The following is a 19,207-nucleotide window of genomic DNA, read 5'->3' as shown; positions in this document are numbered from 1 at the left end:
CTGACAGTTTTCTTAGTGAAAAGTACATGTCCCTATAAAAAGTCAATTATTCAAACATATTGTATAGTCACATTTCTTTTTCAAACAGTTCTTGTACTTGTTATAATCAATAATACTAAGGCTTAACATACATAAACTTGGGCTTTGGGTTAAAACAAAAGAGGAAAGATGGAAAGAAAGAAAAAACATACCTCACAAATTACAAAGGATTTCTCATGCGTGAAACCATACTTACATTAAAAAGAACAGCATTTTTTGTGCTCTTATCTGCTAACACTACAGACGGTATTTTAGATTCTGAGTGAAATACAGCAATGAAAAGGGGATTTAAGTAATAGTTTGTTTCACTTCGCTTTCATTTTTTTGGTAGCTGGCTAAATATATTCCATGCAGGAAAACTGTGACTTAGCGGAAGTAGATATTCCACTTTAAGTCACTACTTCAAACCTTCCAACAAGGGAACAAATATATGAGTAAGTACTTGAAGAAAAGGGCATATTTATATACCTTTTATCTTCTATGAAGTTTAAAAGTGACATTTAAAATAGGCCTGACTACTTAAAACAATGTGTTTAAACTACAAGCACTTATAAATGAAGCCATTGTATAAGCACACTTGAAATTACAGCATATAGCACGCTTCAAAAGAATTCAATGTTGTATATACAAGCTCTGCTTCATACTGTTCTTGTTAGCTAACAACTCCGAGGTTTCTGATTTTATCCTGCAATGGGCAGCAAAAATGTAGATATGAAGACTTACAGTTCCGGTATGAAGAACTGTGGCTCCTCAGCTTTATGCAAGTGGGAGCTGAAAACCCAGTGAGATTTTTTTTTTAACTGGAGAAAACAGCTAACCTAAAGCAAAATGTTACGGGTCCATAAAGAATACAAGCCACAAGGAACTAAACAGCAGCAGGCAGAAAATGGTCATAATGAGAGTACCAAAGTGAGCTGGGCACTTCCCAAACCCCTGACTTAGTTACTTTCAATGTGACTCTTGAAATCTACTACATTACCATGGCTTTAAAAGTCAGCTGAGAATATTGAGCATCCTCTTAACTTATCCCAATTGCAAAACAAAACATGTTAGCTCACAGAAGCAATTGCCTTTGGTTCGGGTGTACTTAAGTCACTTCAGAAGACTGGTATAGAAGCATTTGAAAAACCTGACCTGAAATTTGTTTCGGTCTGCTTAGAGTGTATCATATACCCCTTCTACTTTCTTTTCTGCTTGGTCCGTTCATTCTGTTTCACAGCGAGCCAAGTAAAGATGAGTGGTAGCAATGCTACGGTACGGGTGCTTTTCTGAGTCCCTCTAGTACTGGAATGCTTGGGGACACTGTTTGCTTTCATTTTGGGAAAGGAAATGCTCCAACCATGACTCATGGATAGAGTCAAGAGAGTATCAAAATTGTGCATCAAAGCTTAAAGATAATGCAGCAGAGCTGAATACAGCAGTATTGGTTTGGTTTCATTTTTAGACAAGGTATCCACCCCCTCCACCATTTAGCTGTAATAAAACTTCAGCACTGAAGAGTGAGATTTCCTCATGAAGTTGCATAACTATAAAAACAATTCGATTTTTTAACTACTATCTATAGTCTGTCACATGGAGGAAATCTAAATGCCTTCTGGAGACAGAGAGAGACAGGATGTATGTTTTTCCCTGTTTGGAACGTAAATGATTGCAATCGCCATGTATAATCTAGAACAATTTATGTCATCATTCATTGAGACAAATCCCAAATCCTATCCATTTCTAAATGAAAACCCTCATCATTAAAGAGAAGAATGTGCACAACCAAGGAAAACAGGAAGAAACAGCAAAAATAATTGGTTTGCTCTCCTTCTGAAGCCTATCCACATCTGAATACTTCTTGAAGAACTGAAAAGATCAGTCAAGATATAATACATACCTACTCAAACTTGTTTTCTCTCTACAGCCATTAGGTCAATTTGCTGGTAAGAGCAGGGAGACCTAAGCCTTACCCTTACTTACATCTCCTTTCTGCTGTAGCACCATCACTACTCACAATGCTACCCTGGCAGTAAGTACCTGGAAAGAGGATCGGAATAGAAGTGTTACCAGGGGTCCAAAGCTTCTCTTCGTAGAGAAATTTCTGTATGGGGATAAATTCCATAGCACTACTTGCATACTATATCCATATATACACATACACCTCTCATACATACACTCCACTTCCACCCACTTATTCCAGAGTTGGGACAATTTAGGGCTTGAGGAACCCCCTCCCCTTTGGTATACACTCCCACTTCTTTTATCTTAGGCTTAAAAAGCAGCATATCCTCACCCTCGCTGCAGCGCAACAAAGCCAACATCTCTGATTCACCTTTATTACATTCTGGAACAATGTCTATTAAGAAACAATGGTCTGAAATTTCCTCAGGCAAGTTCTGCAGGAAAACATTTCTGACATCAAGATGTGTTACAGAAAATACAGTGATCTCTACTGTTGTTTTACCATCCGTATCAGGAAGCCTTTTTTCTTTAACAAGAACGAGTCTGAAAAGGAAAAATAGTTTAACATTCACAGTGTTGTAGCCAGATTGGATCATCTTAAATCTGAATTGGGTATGGATATCACATTTTCCAAAGTTTACTGCTTTTAAAGCAAAATAATACAAACAATAACGCAGAAACCACTTAAGAACATTCTTACCACAAGTCCAAAAAAAGGCATATTTCCTCAGCTACCACAGAAAGCTCTTTTATGTTGTATAAACACATACAAGGAAAGTGAAGGAGGAAGAACTCTGCTGTTGGCTTTTGGAACCTTGCTATTAAAGCAATACTCATAATCCCAGTTTCCCAGTTATGTGATATGTTCACTTAACACGTTAGCCTTTAAAGATCACAAGACCCATGAACAAATCCCTGATTAACCCATGAGTGAAGCAACTCACTGGCTCAATAACACCTCCCAGGAATGTAGCCACATCAGGAAGATGGACAGGTATACTAAACAATTGAAGAAAACTGGCAGGACTGTACTTTCAGCAGTGACTTAAAGGGTGTATTGCAAACAAGGATTTAAGAGTGTCTGCAGAAGTGTTCTGAGAGATGCACATGGCATTTGCCTACACTTCACTTAATTTTTGCACTTAATTTACTCTCTTCCACGTAACTGTTCCTAAAAGGCATCTCTTTCCCCTACTTGATAGTTCCTGTCTACTCAAGCACTCCTCTCCTGCAGAAGTCCTTCCATATCTTTGATCATCCTTGTTGCCCTGCTCAGAGTCATCTGCAGCTCTTCTAGAAAATGAGCAGACCAAACCTCAGTCTTTAAGACATGGCCATTCCACAAATCTCTAAGGTGGCTCTATGATGCCGCCTTTGCTTTAGTCACTATTTCTTTCCTATTAATCCCTAACATTTTGCATTAAGATTTTTTGTTGTCTTGATTTTAAAGCTGCCAAGCACTGAGCTGATGTTTTCATGGCTCTACTAGTCATAATCCCAAGGTTTCTCTACTGAGCGATAATAGTCAGTTTAGAACCATAATTTTCTATGATAACTTGGATTTGTTCTTCCTGCACATGCAACACTTGCATTTACCTACATTGCATTTCATCTGCTGTTATTAAACAGTAATTAAAGACTTAAGGCCCTTCAGTCATCTCTTGCTTTTACTGCACTAAGCCTGTATCAGTGGCGAGACTGATTATGTCCAGCCCACTTTGTGTTCGAGTCCATTAATTAGCATGATCCTCACTATAAGGCTTAGTACAGAATTCTACAGGTGACAGCCCTCTGCTACGGCAGCTGACCATTTACTTCTACCCTCATTTTTAATCTTAACTCATTATTCTCCATGACAGGACTCTTTCTCATGCTGTGCCCACTCAGTTTTCTAAAATGCCTTTGGTGAAAAACTTTGGACAAAACTCTTCTGAAAATCCAAGTGGATTATATCAACTGGATCCTCTCCTCCATGATTTGCTGGCCCTTTCAGCAGAACTTCACGCAGTCCGTAAAGCAGGAATTCCTTCTACAAAAGCCATGGTGACTCTTCCTGAATTTATCCAGCTGTCATCTAGGTAGCATGAAGCATGACTCCATGTAGGATGAAGCAATACACAAACATGAAGGTAGTACAATGCGACCTCCATCTTTCTAAGCCAACAAGCCAGACGAACAGTTTGCATGCGCTGAGATAACTTGCTATTTCCCCATAAGAAACCGATAAATCCAAACAAATTTAAGGCGTTTAACACCTGACTATGAAGAGCCCAAAAAACTGTTAATCTTCCCAACATCCTGTCCACAGAATCCACTGTCCTAATGGCTGCTCACAACAATTGCACTTGCAGAATTCAACCAACTTTCCATTTTCAATGCTGTATGAGTCAAGTTAAAGCAATGGAATCGTTATGACTTAAGCTAATTTTAACTGGTATTTCGGCACCTGTTATGATTACAGTAATTTAGGTCTTCATTAAAAAAAAATTCAATTAAGAAGTTTAAAACCTTAACTCCATCAGGAGACATTCAGGTATTCACATTGAGCTCCTTCACTTATCTTCATCAACATTACTCCACCCTGGTAAATGCACTATATTCTCTCCTTTAGACCTAAAACAAGCAAGCTACTCCTTGTTTACACAGTGTGTAGCCTTGGTGGTGTCTGCCATGCCTTGAGGGACAACATACTGCTCTTAGCAGTCAGTGCTACATGGAAATAAGGTTCTCACGTGTCACAGATGGGTGTGCGAGAGATTTTTTTTTTTTTCAAAAGGAAAACCAACAAAAATGTAACTCTTTCACACCAAGTTTCATTTACAATACAAATGCAGAATATTTCTAAATCAAGTAAACATGTCACTGAAAGTCCCGCAAAATAACTGAAAAGGCATAAAAGTAACTCTTGGGAAAATTTCTTGTTTTCATTTATTTATAAGATCAAGTCATTTTAGATTAACCAAACCACTGAGCCACTACAATATACTTCCATAATAACTGATAGATATCTTAAAAATTTCTTTAAGGTGAAACCATTAAAATAAGGTGGCAAAACACAGAAAAACTGCCAACTAAGAAATCATTTCTCTCCTCTATAAAGTCCAGGTAGTTAAGATTATCAGAAATAAAGCTTGCAGAAAGAAAAATCTTCCTTCTCGCAGTTAGCTTATTTCGCAGAGCTGATAGCGCCGTGTTTGCTTTTGGTTTTCCGGGTATAGTCAGTCCATTTCCTCAGCTGGTCTCACAACTCCTCACAGGAGATATTCACACAGCAGCAAAATAAAGAAAAAAAAAGAAAAAAAAAAAGAAAATCTCAACTGGGTCAACATTGAACCTAAAATTACTCTTTCAGTTTCAAGCTGAGGTCCCTCCTGTTAAAAGGTTACTCCACTCATGAGTGACTTTTTCTATAATAATTACTTCAAATACGCTAATACATATAGGCACAAATAGTAAGATTTCATGGCAGCCTCTGTGCTCAGCTTTCAAGAAAAATATGGATCATTTCACTTGCATCAGACTAAGAGGCTTCCTGAAATATACTTCGTATTTCAAGGTAAAAGATGAAATGGCTGAAACATCGACATTTCCACAGTCCAAATTGTTGCTAAGGCACAGGCCAGAAGATATTCCTAAATACCAATTTAGGACAGTCAGTTCTTACGCAAATATCCAATTCCCCTGGAAATTCAGAGTCATTCATGGTTGAAGGGGTTTGGTTTTGATTTAAATTCAGTAAAGAAGCTACTTTCTTATTAAAAGTAAAAACTACCACCATTCTACCAGAGCTATCGTTAGCAAAGAAAAATGCACAATATATATTAAGAAACACACCGGGTAACTAATTATTTTAAAAAGTAGAATTATTCTAAAAGCTAGAATTTGAAGTCGTAACTGAGCATTCATCTATCTCTGTAACTACGGGCTATCTGAGAAAAAAGTTATTAAAAATTCAGAATTGGTAGTTGGTATTCCATTTTTAAATGATGGTACATACCAACAAAAATAAATTTTAAGCTTAATCTTCTTTTGGAACAATATCCTAGCATTTTGGGTTTTTTCCCTCTGCAATTCAATTGTTCAACTGTCACGGGTAACATACTTTTAGGTGAACTTTTTTTGTTTTAAGAGAAAACACAAGTAATATGGGAGGATGATTTAAATAACCTTCCTCAACAACAGCACCTCTATCTGCTTCATTATGGTCCCTATTTCTCTCTTCAATTGCTCTTCCTCTCCAAGTGTCTGCTTTAATCCTCCACCACAGGTAGTAAAAGCAGTTCCCTTTGGAGCCTGTATCAGGACTATTCAAGCTATCAAAGAGGCTAAATGTTTTCAACAAGTTTTAAATTTTTTTCAGAGCATATCTAAGCCTTTCTTTGGGAAGCCCATAGCAAGGTCAATGCAATATTTAACAGGACAAGCATGAAATCATGGCCAAACCAAAGTAAAACTGGTGCAAAGACACATAATGATGTCAACCACCACCATTCTGATTTCCAACGCCCTAGAAGTCAGCCCCTTTAAATGACAGTGAAATACCATAACAAATAGTATTTCAGATGTAAAATTACAATGGTTTCTCTAACTTCCACTTCTGATCACATCTTCCCTTTCTGATGCTGAAGATTAATAGAGACATGCGAATGAGGTACTTCCTGAGACTTGTGGTACGTGAAATTGGTTAAGTTTCCGTGAAACTTTATCTGGTTAAAATACAACAGCACAGTACCATTCTGTCCACTTAGATGACCCTCCCTCGAAAACCATCCCCACAGACATCATCTGTGTAAGAAAAGCAACATTTAAAACAGCTTTAAAAGGCTCTCATGGAATGCACTGAGAGTTTTAAAAAGAATTTGTCTTTCATGTCGAGAATATCTTTTCTTCAGATTCAACCGGCTTGCTTGTTTCAGAAATGTTACTGCCAGAAAATATAACAACTTCTTCCCACTCTCTGTTTTTAAAGGTGCAATTAAATGTTGCCACTTTCTCTTTACATATAATGTGAACTGTTAGCTGGCATAACTATCTGTATGAAACCATTTCCATCCATCTGCAGCTGAAGTTTGTCATCACATTAGTACATGAATCCTACCCAAATCCTAGAATACACATTTTTAATGTTGAGTATCATCTTTACAAGAGTAATACAAGACGCTTGAGGTTTCAGACATGCATAAGATAAGCTTGGAAACAGCCCGGCTTTGTGCACAAGAAGATGCAAAAGTTTCATTAGCAGCATAGCACAGTACATTAGATTACTTGGAACGGTACAGGGATGGAGACAACGAAACTTCTATAGAGGAGGTGCGTTTTATCTCTCTGGCTAAAAAGCAAAGAAGTTATTCTTTTATACAACAGCTCTGACGATAGCACCAAAACCAATAGAAAAAAACAACGTTTGAATTATTTCTGCTCACATCAAATTTGTGTAGACTGGGTTCACAAGCTACCACTATATACTATACCTAGAAGTGTACCTTCCCTACACAGTTTTGAATAATGTATCAATATGCAAAAAAGTAATACAGGTTCAGTGTTAGTTCTAGGTCCTTTGACAGTAGAGAATTAGATCCATAACTTGAAATCCTTCTAGAAAGTGATTACTACTGCAAAATTACTATTATATGACTCTATTGCATCAACTAATAAATAATATCTGTCAGCAGGTTCAGAAAATATTTCTTCACAGGTTGTTTCTGCTACAAACTCCACGTGTTTAAAGCACTCATACTATACTTGGCAGTAAAGTTGAACACTTAGCTTCATTTATGTAAGCAAAATTAAAATAACTACTCCACTGAAGTAATTAAAACAGAGGAAGATAAGGAACTAATTTCAATACTACTAGCAATACCCCTTCCTTCTAATTCTTATTTGTTTTTTTATAAAAATATTTGTGTCAGGGTACATTTTATTAGTTTGCTCCAAAACATCTGTAGAAAATTCAGGCAGCAATTAGACAGATTAATATCTAATATTGAAGAGCAATTTACTACATTCCATGCTGCCATCTAAGAAGTGCTATTCAGTCCTCTCTAAATGTGCCCTTGCTACATTGTTTCCAAGTCTACAGTGAAACATAAATTATGGCTACAAATACATACACAGATATACATAAAAAAAAATTTTAAATAAAGTGAGTAGATCAATTTGCTAGAAAAAGGAAATTATGTAAAATTCTGTATTAAAGTTTGCAATCAACCTAGTCACTGAGTCCCAAAGATCTTAACACAGATATATACAAACAATATGGTAAATTCAAAACAACTTGAAAAAAAGATAGTCATGAAGATTTACCAGCTTCTAAATACTGAGCTAATAATTACATATGTGAAAAACCACTAAAAATCCACTGAAAAGACATTGCTTAGAGCAAAATGTGACCTACAGAATCTTTAGTACCAGGATGCCTAGAGAAATAACACTGCTTCGTATTCCAGTTCAATCTCAAGTTTGTCTACCTCGCAGATAAAAGAAATGCATCTGTATTATCAGCTGATATTCATCTGAAACACACAAACACATTCCTTCCAACTCTGACATACTCAGTCCTAGCAGCATACTAACATACCTACTCCCATTACCCACTGCCCCACATACATAATGCTGATATAAATGGTTATTAAAATAATATTAATATTCAAATTTTTTCCTCACATTTCTTTGAATATTAAAAAGAAATTAACATTTTTAATCCAAGCTGTCATGAAAGGGTAATATATATGCACCCAGGGAGAAAAAGCAGCTGCACACTCATCCATCTTTGGACAACTAGTCACTGTACTCTATTCAAAAGGATGTTGACTGCCGTTTGTAGTAGCACAGGTACAAATGTGTCAAAATCCTGTTTGACTTTTAAACCACTCAACCAAGTCAGTCTTAATCCTCAGATAAGCTTTTGTTATCTCTAACCTCTTCATTATGAGATTGGTAGCCTCTTTCATACAAGCTTTTCAAAATACATTACTACTAAGTTCACCCCTTTCCAATTACTCTTCCCACCATCTTATCTGCATATTTACTTACATGCAATTATCTATTCAGGAAGCACACTTACAAATTCAGAAACAGCTTGTCGCTGTTTTGTTTCTCAATTTCATCTTCACTAATTTAGTTTCTCCTCCAATAATTTATTTTTACATCTTCCTTCATCCTCAGAATTCACAAGACAGTTCTGAGAAACACAAAAATTGTATTTAATGATCTACACCTACATCAGCAACTCACAGCAAGGGAGAAGCAAATAACATTGCTCTTAGATACTGGCAACATGCTGACCACTCAGCACACACGCAGATACAGGTTCATCACGACGTGCACTCTATCTCATAAGGCAAGGTTATCAAGGGACACTGGAAAAAGACAGAGATTGCCATCCTAGAGAAAGATTTCCTTTCAGCCAGCTGAAACACACAGAGCAGCAGTCAGAGCTCCCAGAAAACAGATCCCCCCCTTGGAATGGGGATGCCAACCAGACATCTTTGTGGGAGACCGTGACTGTTCCAGCTAACAGTATAAAGGACAATCAGCGCAGATTTGCTGAGGCCAAATTTGTTTTCCAGCACCATACTGAGAATAGCAAACACACTGCTCGAGGCCTCCCAATGCTGTACACCAGCAAAGACTGGTGCCTCTCTGGAAGAAGAACGACTTCCCATACACTTACTAATTGTCTCATGACCAGGTAGAAACACTTTTTCGTGGCTGCTTTTGCCCATTTGTTAATGATTTAAAAGCTTCCAGCAAGCTTTCCACATCAATGGAAAAGAGAAGCAGGGAAGGAGTGTTTGTATGTGTGATCATTTACTTAAATCCTTCCCATTACTAATGGGAAGTATCATAAAAATCGCCTAAGCATGGGAAGGTGGGGGACTTCATTTCATATGAAAGGTTTCATTCCAGAAGATTTCACCACATGTGAACAGAAAAGAAATCAATGGTGTTTGTGAACCAGATCCTACCCAAACCTTTGCTGAAAACCAGCACACAGCTCATGCTACACTCGAGGGACAAGAGATCAATTCCTGGCCCTGCTACTCAAATTCAACAATGCTGCAAAGATAAAACAACAGCAGGATGAGAAGGGGGAGGGAGAAGGAAGAGGAAGAGCACAAATAAAGGAAGGAAAACCAACCTGATGTTCCTATAATGAGTAATATGCAAAAGCTTGCCATCTGATATCTATACCAGAGGTAAACACAACCCTAAGTAGAAAAACAAACAAAACACATTTGAAAAAATACCAGGTTCTCTCTCTAGCTTTCCTACAATATTTCCAGAGTACTTCACATTTTTGCCTACAGTATTTCTAAACGTTTATTTAGTAAAACCCTGCTAGCAAGCTGCAGACAGATAAAAGCAATTTCCTAAAGGAAAACACTGAATTCACAGAGGTATACAAATAACACAATATGAGACCTGGAGACTTCTTTCCTTTATCCCAAAACCAACCATCTACAAATATTGAATCTTTCAATCAAACTAGGCACATCAAATATGTGAACAAAGTGATTAATATTTCAAGTGTTTCTTATTTGGAAGAAGACGACCATAAAACTAAATTTTACGAAGTGTTTATAAATTCAATAATCATTTCCTATTTGTGTTTTATCAAAAAAAAGAAAACCAGATCAACTCCCATTAGCACAAGCATTTCAGATGCAACAACTCTGACACCAGGAATAAACACGAAGGAATGTAAACTCAGTCTTTTACAAGAGAGAGCACCGACACAAAGTGCTTTCTACTGGGCTCTTTTAGTTGTACTTTAATCATGTGTTACAGAGCATCTTAAAAATACAGAAAAATCCTCCTACATGACAATTACATAGTTCCTTTGAATTATCCAAAATAATTCCAGACTGAGACTGAACTTCCCTTCCTACACAGGCACTCCAGAAACTTGAAAATGATATTATTTGCCTTAATGTATACAAGCACGTACTACATCAAACTAAAAGCTATTTCTCCCCAAGCACAATGAAGATGTGTCCAGGATTATTTTACATATAACATTATATATGTTACTATGGGCTTGTTTTTTAGAACTGTTCCGAGCTTGGTCTAGCCACATCTATTATTCCATACACTGAAGCGCTGGAGCCAGACTCTGTGCCCTCGCACTGAGTTAGAAAAGGCTCCAGAACTTATTCTCTCTGTTGTTGTTTATGAAATAGGGGATATTCTTTTGGATTACTTTAATCAATGCTTAATATTGGTAAGTTATAGCTTTAGCATTTATAAGCATTTTTATGTGTCACCCAAATAAACCGTTGTAAAACAGTTACATTAGGAAGAAGAAAATGAACACAAGTGAACAAATTTCAGCTCAGTTTTCCATTTTAAGCTGGCGTCACAACATAATAAAAATTTTCAGAAAACAAAAACCCTTTGAAAATTTAGCCCAGGTTTCGGAAATTCTGCAAACAAAACCAGCCTTGACAGTCAGGAAACAAATACTTCGTTGCAGCCATAGTTTTGTCAGCCATAGTTTCAAGGAGATTTGGGGTTTGCTTCTCATAGAGAACTCAAGAGTCGCTTCATACAACCGACATGAAACCAAAATGATTGTTTTCTCTGAGAGATATGTCTGGGAGAAAAAAATGTTAGAATCTTCATTAAAAAATGTTACTTTATGTATTGCTCCTACAAAGTTCTAAAATAGGACAATGTATCAAAAATATTGCTCGATCCCAACTAATTGCAAAAATCAGATGTTCCTTCTTATGACGATAAATGATAAATGACAAAGTACTTCTATTGTCAAAAGGAAATATTATATAGTTTCTCACAGCATTCTGACCCGCTCCAACTAACAGCCACTATATCTGCTCCTAAAATGCAGGGATACAGAGGCTCAACGTGGAAACTGTTCTCCACCAGACTGACCCCCATGCACTGCTCAATCTTATTTTTAATCACATCCTGCAGTTCACACCAGAACCAGCCATGCAGCATCATTTCTTACACATAACATTAATATTTATTCAAATTTTCTTGCAAAACTTATCTAGAAATCAGTCAGCCAACAACTTGTCACGCTTTATGCGGGTTTTTTGGGGTTTTTTTCCTGACGATCCACAAAGAGCCTGAAATCAGAATATGGAATAGCGGGACTGCTGCCAGCAGACTTCCTGCACTCAGAGCTTGTAGCATATGGATAAGCTCTTAATACAATACAGAAAGACGACTTCTTGAATGTAAGCAGTCAGGACTAGCTTCATGCAGAAGTTCAGCACGAGTGTCTAGACTATGAGCAAACTGCCACCAGATATAAATCTGGGGATTTATAGTACAGACGCTTGACAAGTATAGATTTAAGCTGCCCAAATTCCAAAACTGGAGATTTCAGTAAGCACTCACATGCATCAGATGCAGGAACACAGGTGATAGCATGTGACATCTGAGAAGGGTAAATCCCTACATATGCCAGAGCCAGCTCTAGTATATCCATAGCTAAATGGGTAATAATTAATACAACAAGATTTACTCTGCATATACTATTACTCTTTAACTGAAGAAAACCAATCCAAAACACACTCATGTAAAACACAGTATTGTAAAGACAGACTCCTCACTTGCAAGATTTTTACAGTTGCTCAGTTTCCGGATAATGATGAATAGCTAAATAATCTTATGTCATATGATCTAATCTTTCTTTAAAGACGGTTTTATCCAAACTTGGAGAGATTTTTCATTCGCCTCCATTTATGAAGAACATTAATTTGCATCTATAATTTTCAGTGTTTATGCTAGAGTGAAAAATCTTGACTACACAAAAAAGCGTAGCACATGCAAAGCAGTAAATGCAGCCTGTAGTAGTGCCTTATCTGCTTTCCTGACTGCAAAACTGTTTGTCTATGAGGACAAATGCAATGCAAGACTTTGAAGTTAATCATAATAGCTGTCTTTAATGCAAAATTTTAATTGTAACCAAGACACATAAGAGAATACACAGTATACAGTTACACCAGGTACATAAAAACCATATAATGGATTTGGTTTACATGAATGCTGAAATTTCTCACAAAAAATATCTAACCAAGGCAACTATTTCAAATACGGTGCCTTCATATCTATCTGACAAACTATATTTCTGAATGGAAACAGCTTGGTAAACAGATTAAACAACCATTATTCAGGCGCTTACTAAATAACATTCACTAACTCACTTTAAATTAAATTTGTGCATGTATCCACCAACTTCATTGCTGACCTCCGTTCCCGAAGATCAAAACTACTGCAACACAACATGGAAAACTAATTCAGTGCAAGGACTATGAATGCGTTCAGTAGACTTAGACAAAGTCTTTATTGACTAGATTTGTTAGGTAGTCTTATGGACATTTACAAGAAGCAGAAGCAATAAAAAAATCCACAAAGAAGTAAGAATCTGATGCAAAGCTTAACTACTTTATGAGGATCCCTGTAGTTATAGCTATGCCCAGGGCAGGGTGGGGGGAAGATACTGGCAAAGTCCCCTAGCAGAGAGACAATGTATGCTGACATAAGAGCAGCTAAATCATCTAACCAAATAACTTGAGAAGAACAACAAAAGCCCTCTTTGAAAACCTATCTGTGTCTGTTCATGAATTTTGTCCACACTGATACATAGTATTTTCAGGGTCTGAACAAGTCTGCAGTAAGAACCCAGATCTGAAGAAAGTCACAAATTCACAAATCCTTCAATTTCCCTTGCTCTGTGTGTATGCAAGCATGCACACAAATGACATTGAGGTTTTTTTTAAATTTTCATCTTGGACGTTTTACAGACCTTTGCTCTGTTCCTGTTTTCCTGTATTTATACTATTGACCATTCTTTTTATTCAGAATAAGCTCTGAGAATTTAATTTGTTCATATTTTAAGTTTCCAATTTTTCAAGATCCTTTTGAATCTAATCCTTTCTTCCTGTCCCTGCAACCCCTTGAAAGCTGATGTCATCCACAGGTTTTATTAGTACACTCTCAATTCTATCCTCCAGGTTACTAAGCAACTTGCTAACCAGTTTCGCATCTACTTTACAGGAGTTCTGATTATGCTATGTCTAACTTTTCAGACAAAAATATCCCAGGCCACCATACCAAAAGTGTTACTAAAAGCAAGAAAGGTAATTTTCACCTAGTTAGAAAGTTTTTCTCATCTTCTCACAGCAGGTAGCAGTGATTTGTTCAAGACTAGTTAGTAGTGCCAAAGGATGAAGAACCGAGATCTTTCCGTTCCCATTCGGCAAAGTCAAAATCAAATCAATAGACCACTCCATTATTCACTCTTTTAAAATAATTCCTCAGTTTCAACCTTGAATGTACTAACCAAGTTGAGGCTTACATAACACACACACAAAAAAAAAGCCAACTTTTTTTAGTGCCTAGAGGATGGTCTAGCAGGCCCCACAGCCCATATTCCCCTGACTTACTCCCCTCACACTTTCTTTCAAATGCTAGCAACTAAAACCTCAGCATAGACCCCCATGACTGAAAATACTTCTCAACTTAGCAAAAATAAATACTTGCATCTCTTTCTCTTTGGAAACGTACGCTGATTTAGAACTACACCATTTGGCTTGTGATCACAACTTGTAACTGGGAAGAACTCCCACTGTTATTACTTTTTGGGATAACTACTACCCACATAGTGCCAGATGGTATATTCCACCTCTGCTGAGGAGGTGTAGGAGCACTGCCTGCTGTCAGCATTGCATTTTCTTTATTTTTTTTTAAATCAAGACATAGATAATATTACCAGTCTGAAGAGAAAGCAGGCAGGCATATGTAGCTCCATTACAGCTTAAGCCTTCAAAGAACAATATTCCTTTCTATAATGGTGCCTGTTACGCTAAATCCCCACTCCTGAAAACAAAAAAAAGGCAAGGGATGCCTTGACACACACCCAAGTATTGACCAAAGGTCGGTGCCAATGGAAAGCTGCTCACAAAGATTTCAAGCAAACGCTAATGTTCTAAATGTGAAGCTGAGTATCTCGTACTAAAAACTGTGTGAAACAGCAGAAAATTGAGTTGGGGTCCTCTAACCAAATCTAACATTGAAAATTAAATAGGAAAGAATTACTTGAATAAGGGGGAAAAATCCCCATTAAATAAGCAAATGGGAGATTTCTCTCTTCATAAAATATAAATTAGCTATTAAACTAAGATTATTTAGAAATGCAAAAGCTGCTAGAAAAGATAATAAGTATTAGACCCCAAATTAAGCAACTACAGAAAGTAACAGATTAAGCAACATACAGCGATATGCACAGAATAACTGCCTGAACCCATATCATTTTGCAAGTATTCTTAAAAATAAAGTCACATGAAGAACAGTGTGGCCTGCAAGCTTGGGGCAAGCCAGGAAAATCCACAAGCACAAACGCTTATTTGCATCATTCAAATCACTATACCCATTTATATTTGCACCCTTCCACAGGCTCAGTTTAACAACTCTCATAAAACTTTGACACACACACGCTTACTTTTGGCTCTCTTCTCCAAGCATCACATATTTCCAAAATCCATCCTCACGGCATTTTACTTGGTTTTCCCTCTCTCAGAACCGTTCCATATTCTAATTCCATAAAATCTCTGAAGGATGGAGAGTTGTTTATCTGTTTGTCCACTAATCTCCTCTTTGCTGAAGACTTTCTTCTGCAGCACTTACAAGAAACAGCCTGCCTAAGCCTATCCCAATTATCTACTCAGCAACTGACCCCTTATGTCCACAGATAGACACTAACTACTGAGAAGAGAGCCAAGACATGAAACTAAAAATCTACATACTATTAAGGGAGCCTAGAGAAAGAGGAGTGGACACAGGGGGTTAGGCCTGAAAGGATGTAACTATTTTGACCAACTTCTTTCAGGTTACAAGCACCATGCTGCCATCCTCCTAGTGACTCCCCGAGTCCTGGTGAACTACAGAACGCGTAGGCTTTCCCGTTCACATCTCTCAGCATTAAAAACATGTACCTCATTTCTACAAAAGCATTGTGTACCTTTATCTTCTAGTTACTAGGCCTCTTCAAATCGTTATCTGGAACATTAAGAGCACCCTACTATCAAAAATAGCTTCTCGACACAGAAAAATCCCACAGGACAGAATGGGAGATAAGGCAAAAGGGAAAATCATCTGTTATTAAAGAGGTAAATAAAAGGACCAACAACAGGAAATACGCACACTTCACTGTTCATTGCACTCTGGTTGCATATTGTTCCTTTACTTTCCAATAATACTTCTTTATTAAAAATACTAACTTCATGGGATCACAACCCAAGAAGAGAAGATGGCAGAAGCTCATTTTTATTGATGGAAAAAGACATCCCCAGAATCTGCTGTGCCAGACTGGTGGGACAAAACAGGACTGTTAACTCCACCTGATCAGCACGACCAGCAAATAATTTCAGGGAAGGAACACCGGGAGGAAGGCAGTAAAATGGGATTATTCTTTTTTCCTTACACCCAGACATCTGGTTCAGCACAGCTAAGAGACCGACAGCTTTCAGCAGGGGGATGAAGACAGCAGAAATCAACAGCTGGGTGACGGCACAGACAGGTAAACTTCAAAGAGCAATAGAAGATAAGCCTTTTTTGTTTGTTTGTTTGTTTCCCTAAAACAATAAAGCCAATAAACCAGTTTCTGTTTAACAACTGCGGAAAGAATCTAAATGCTCTAACTTTTATACCTCTAGATACATGACCAGGAAGCTACTCAACTCACATTTGTTTCTCCTTACAGTCTTCTCCCAGTTTTCCTTGTATTTTTTCCTCGACTTCATTGGAAATAATATTTCACAAACTCAGACAGAAGCAGCCCACTGAAAATGCTAAGCATGACATAACAGCCCATAAATACGGCTTACCAATATTTAAGCCAACCGTTAAAATGGTGACCACAGGATCTAGCTCAATCAGCTTAATATTCTGCAATTCCAGGATGGAAAATTCACCTGCGAGGAACTTCAGATTACCATCAAGGTGCCGGGCAGTGAGCAGAAAAGACCATAATTGATTCCAGGTCAAGGATATGAAGACCCTTTCAAGAGTATCAGTTAATACTTTTCAGCAATTGAAATCAGTGCACAACTGCTTTCAGGAACACACACACTGTAAATATTCATACTCCCATTCTGAAGAGATATTTTACATTGTCTTTAATTTTGATACTTTTCATATGTGCTGATTGTTTCTCTTTTTTAAATACATTCATCAGGTCTCTCAACCAAAGTAGGAAGGAAACCCAAAATTTTAAGACAGCCAGCTGAAAAGAACACGTAAAAAAAGGGGGAACCATTCACGCCTCATTAAGGCACTTAAAAAATATAAATTGCAGCAGTGATGTTTCCTAGTGACTGCTTTATAAAAGCATTTTACTTAAATAATCTCAATACAGAAAAATAGCAGCAATCTGCCAAAATATTATTCTACCTGCCCTGGAAATCATACAAGCATGAAGGGAAAAATGAAATAAACACCCAAAATATCTAAAGGTAAGTAAGTAAACAGGAAGATCCCCTATCATAAAATACAAATTAACCATCTCTTTTCTCACCCTGACTAATTAATAACAAATTCCCAGTGTGACTTGTATTGCAAATAAGAAAACACCCATCCAAAATACTTTTTTCATTAATGAGATCATTACAAATCTCAAATTTGAGATCACTACAATTCAACCATAACTAGCAATTAAAGCTGACATAAGCAAAAATTAGACAATAGAATATTCAGCATTAAAGTGAGGGATTTGGAGAAAAACCACACATTTACCCTATCCCCTGTTATTTAGGAATTCTACCTCAACTGCTCTGTCAAGCTATTCCATACTGTAATCTTAAAAATATCCCCTACAGATTAGGGTAAAAGATGCTGTTCAACTATTCAGCTGAATTTCGTTAGTGGTGTATTTATACAAGCTTCAGGTTTTAAGTATTGCACAACGGAAATCTACAAAGTGTCATTGATCTCTGAAAACCAAGTCATCTATTTCAATGGCAAAAAACAGAAGATAAGGAAAACAGGATGTAGAGACAACTCATCATGACGACCAAACCTCCACTGTCTTACATGCAACCTACTCTAAAAGAAATGATCACAAACTTCCAGATTAAAAAACATGAGAAAAGAGAAGCAAGAAAGCTTGTCTCCATCCTTCCAAGCTTTGGAAAGGCTTGGATAATGGAAGATACACATTTGCTGTTTGCATACACTTACAGCTCAGAACAGGAACAAACCAAGCTTTGAGCTTTCTCTGCTTTGATCAGGATAATAAGGTCAGAAATGCTCATCAGATGACTTTTCAATAACTTACGTGAAATGGAGCAACATGAATGGAACTGCTTGTGGTGCAAGAAAGGATAATTCATACAAACCAGGATCTCCACTTCGGACATACACCACTTACTTTATTCTTTCTCATTAACTACAAGCGAACAACTAATGAGCAACAAGTTGCTCCAAGACTTCGAGATTATGAGTGTGAAAGATCTCTAACAACGAATCACTCCCCAGCCAAACAGAAAAATTAGCAGTAACTCCAGCCTTCATACCACAGAGCTATCAGTCTGCTCTGGAAGATATTCCTTCAGTCACCAATATGTTCTTTTCATAAAGGACAAATAAATAACAAATACTGGTAATAGCTGAAATGTCAACATGCATGATTCATCACTCTCTTCATTAGTTATGCCAGTTCAAAAGAGAACACCACTCTAACAGATTACTTCCCTACCCATTAGCTCATACAACATCATTCCTCATCAGCATGAGGGCCCCAGCTCAAGAAGGCGGCAGCATGTGGAGACTTGCCTCCATAGGAATAGTAACATGAACTCACCAGGATTCTTCATGTTCCTGAAGTATCTACGTGTGCCTTTGCCAAATTGGCTCTTAAGGATTACTACCTAACATTACTTCTTCGGTAAAGCTCAACAATTCTCATCTTTACGAAGCAACAGGGCTGGTGGGAGGGAAAGAAAAAAAAAAAAAAACCCAAAACCAACCAACCACTCTCAAATTTTAAATTCCAAAAAAGCAGCATTTTTAGCAAATAAGCCCTCCACTCAGAGCAAGAAAAAGCTTTACCAAAAAAATTTAAAAGTGACTGAGGAAGCAAAGTTTACATCAAGGTTTGCTGTATGCAGAATACATACAAAACCAACTATTACATGTATTTTATAAACACCATGAATAAGTAATGATCCCTTTGAAATCAAAATGCAACGTGGCA

General features: G+C 37.2%; 1 protein-coding gene across 14 annotated transcripts in view; it reads right to left on the bottom strand.

Annotated features, from left to right (window-relative positions):
- TANC2 (tetratricopeptide repeat, ankyrin repeat and coiled-coil containing 2) overlaps window positions 1–19,207 on the bottom strand; it is a 273,282-nt gene that overhangs the window by 232,606 nt on the left and 21,469 nt on the right. The window contains exon 1 of one of the 14 annotated variants that reach the window (XM_052785090.1): window positions 15,458–15,476. The exons of the other annotated variants lie outside the window; for them this stretch is intronic. The gene's annotated coding sequence lies outside the window, so the exon portion shown is untranslated. Of the gene's footprint in view, window positions 1–15,457; window positions 15,477–19,207 lie in introns of those variants that run through there. 14 annotated transcript variants of the gene reach the window in all.

The sequence above is a fragment of the Harpia harpyja genome, chromosome 4, assembly GCF_026419915.1.
Source record: "Harpia harpyja isolate bHarHar1 chromosome 4, bHarHar1 primary haplotype, whole genome shotgun sequence".
Classification (NCBI taxonomy): Eukaryota; Metazoa; Chordata; class Aves; order Accipitriformes; family Accipitridae; genus Harpia; species Harpia harpyja.
Note: the sequence above shows the minus strand (reverse complement) of the source record. Positions and strands in the feature narration are given on the sequence as shown.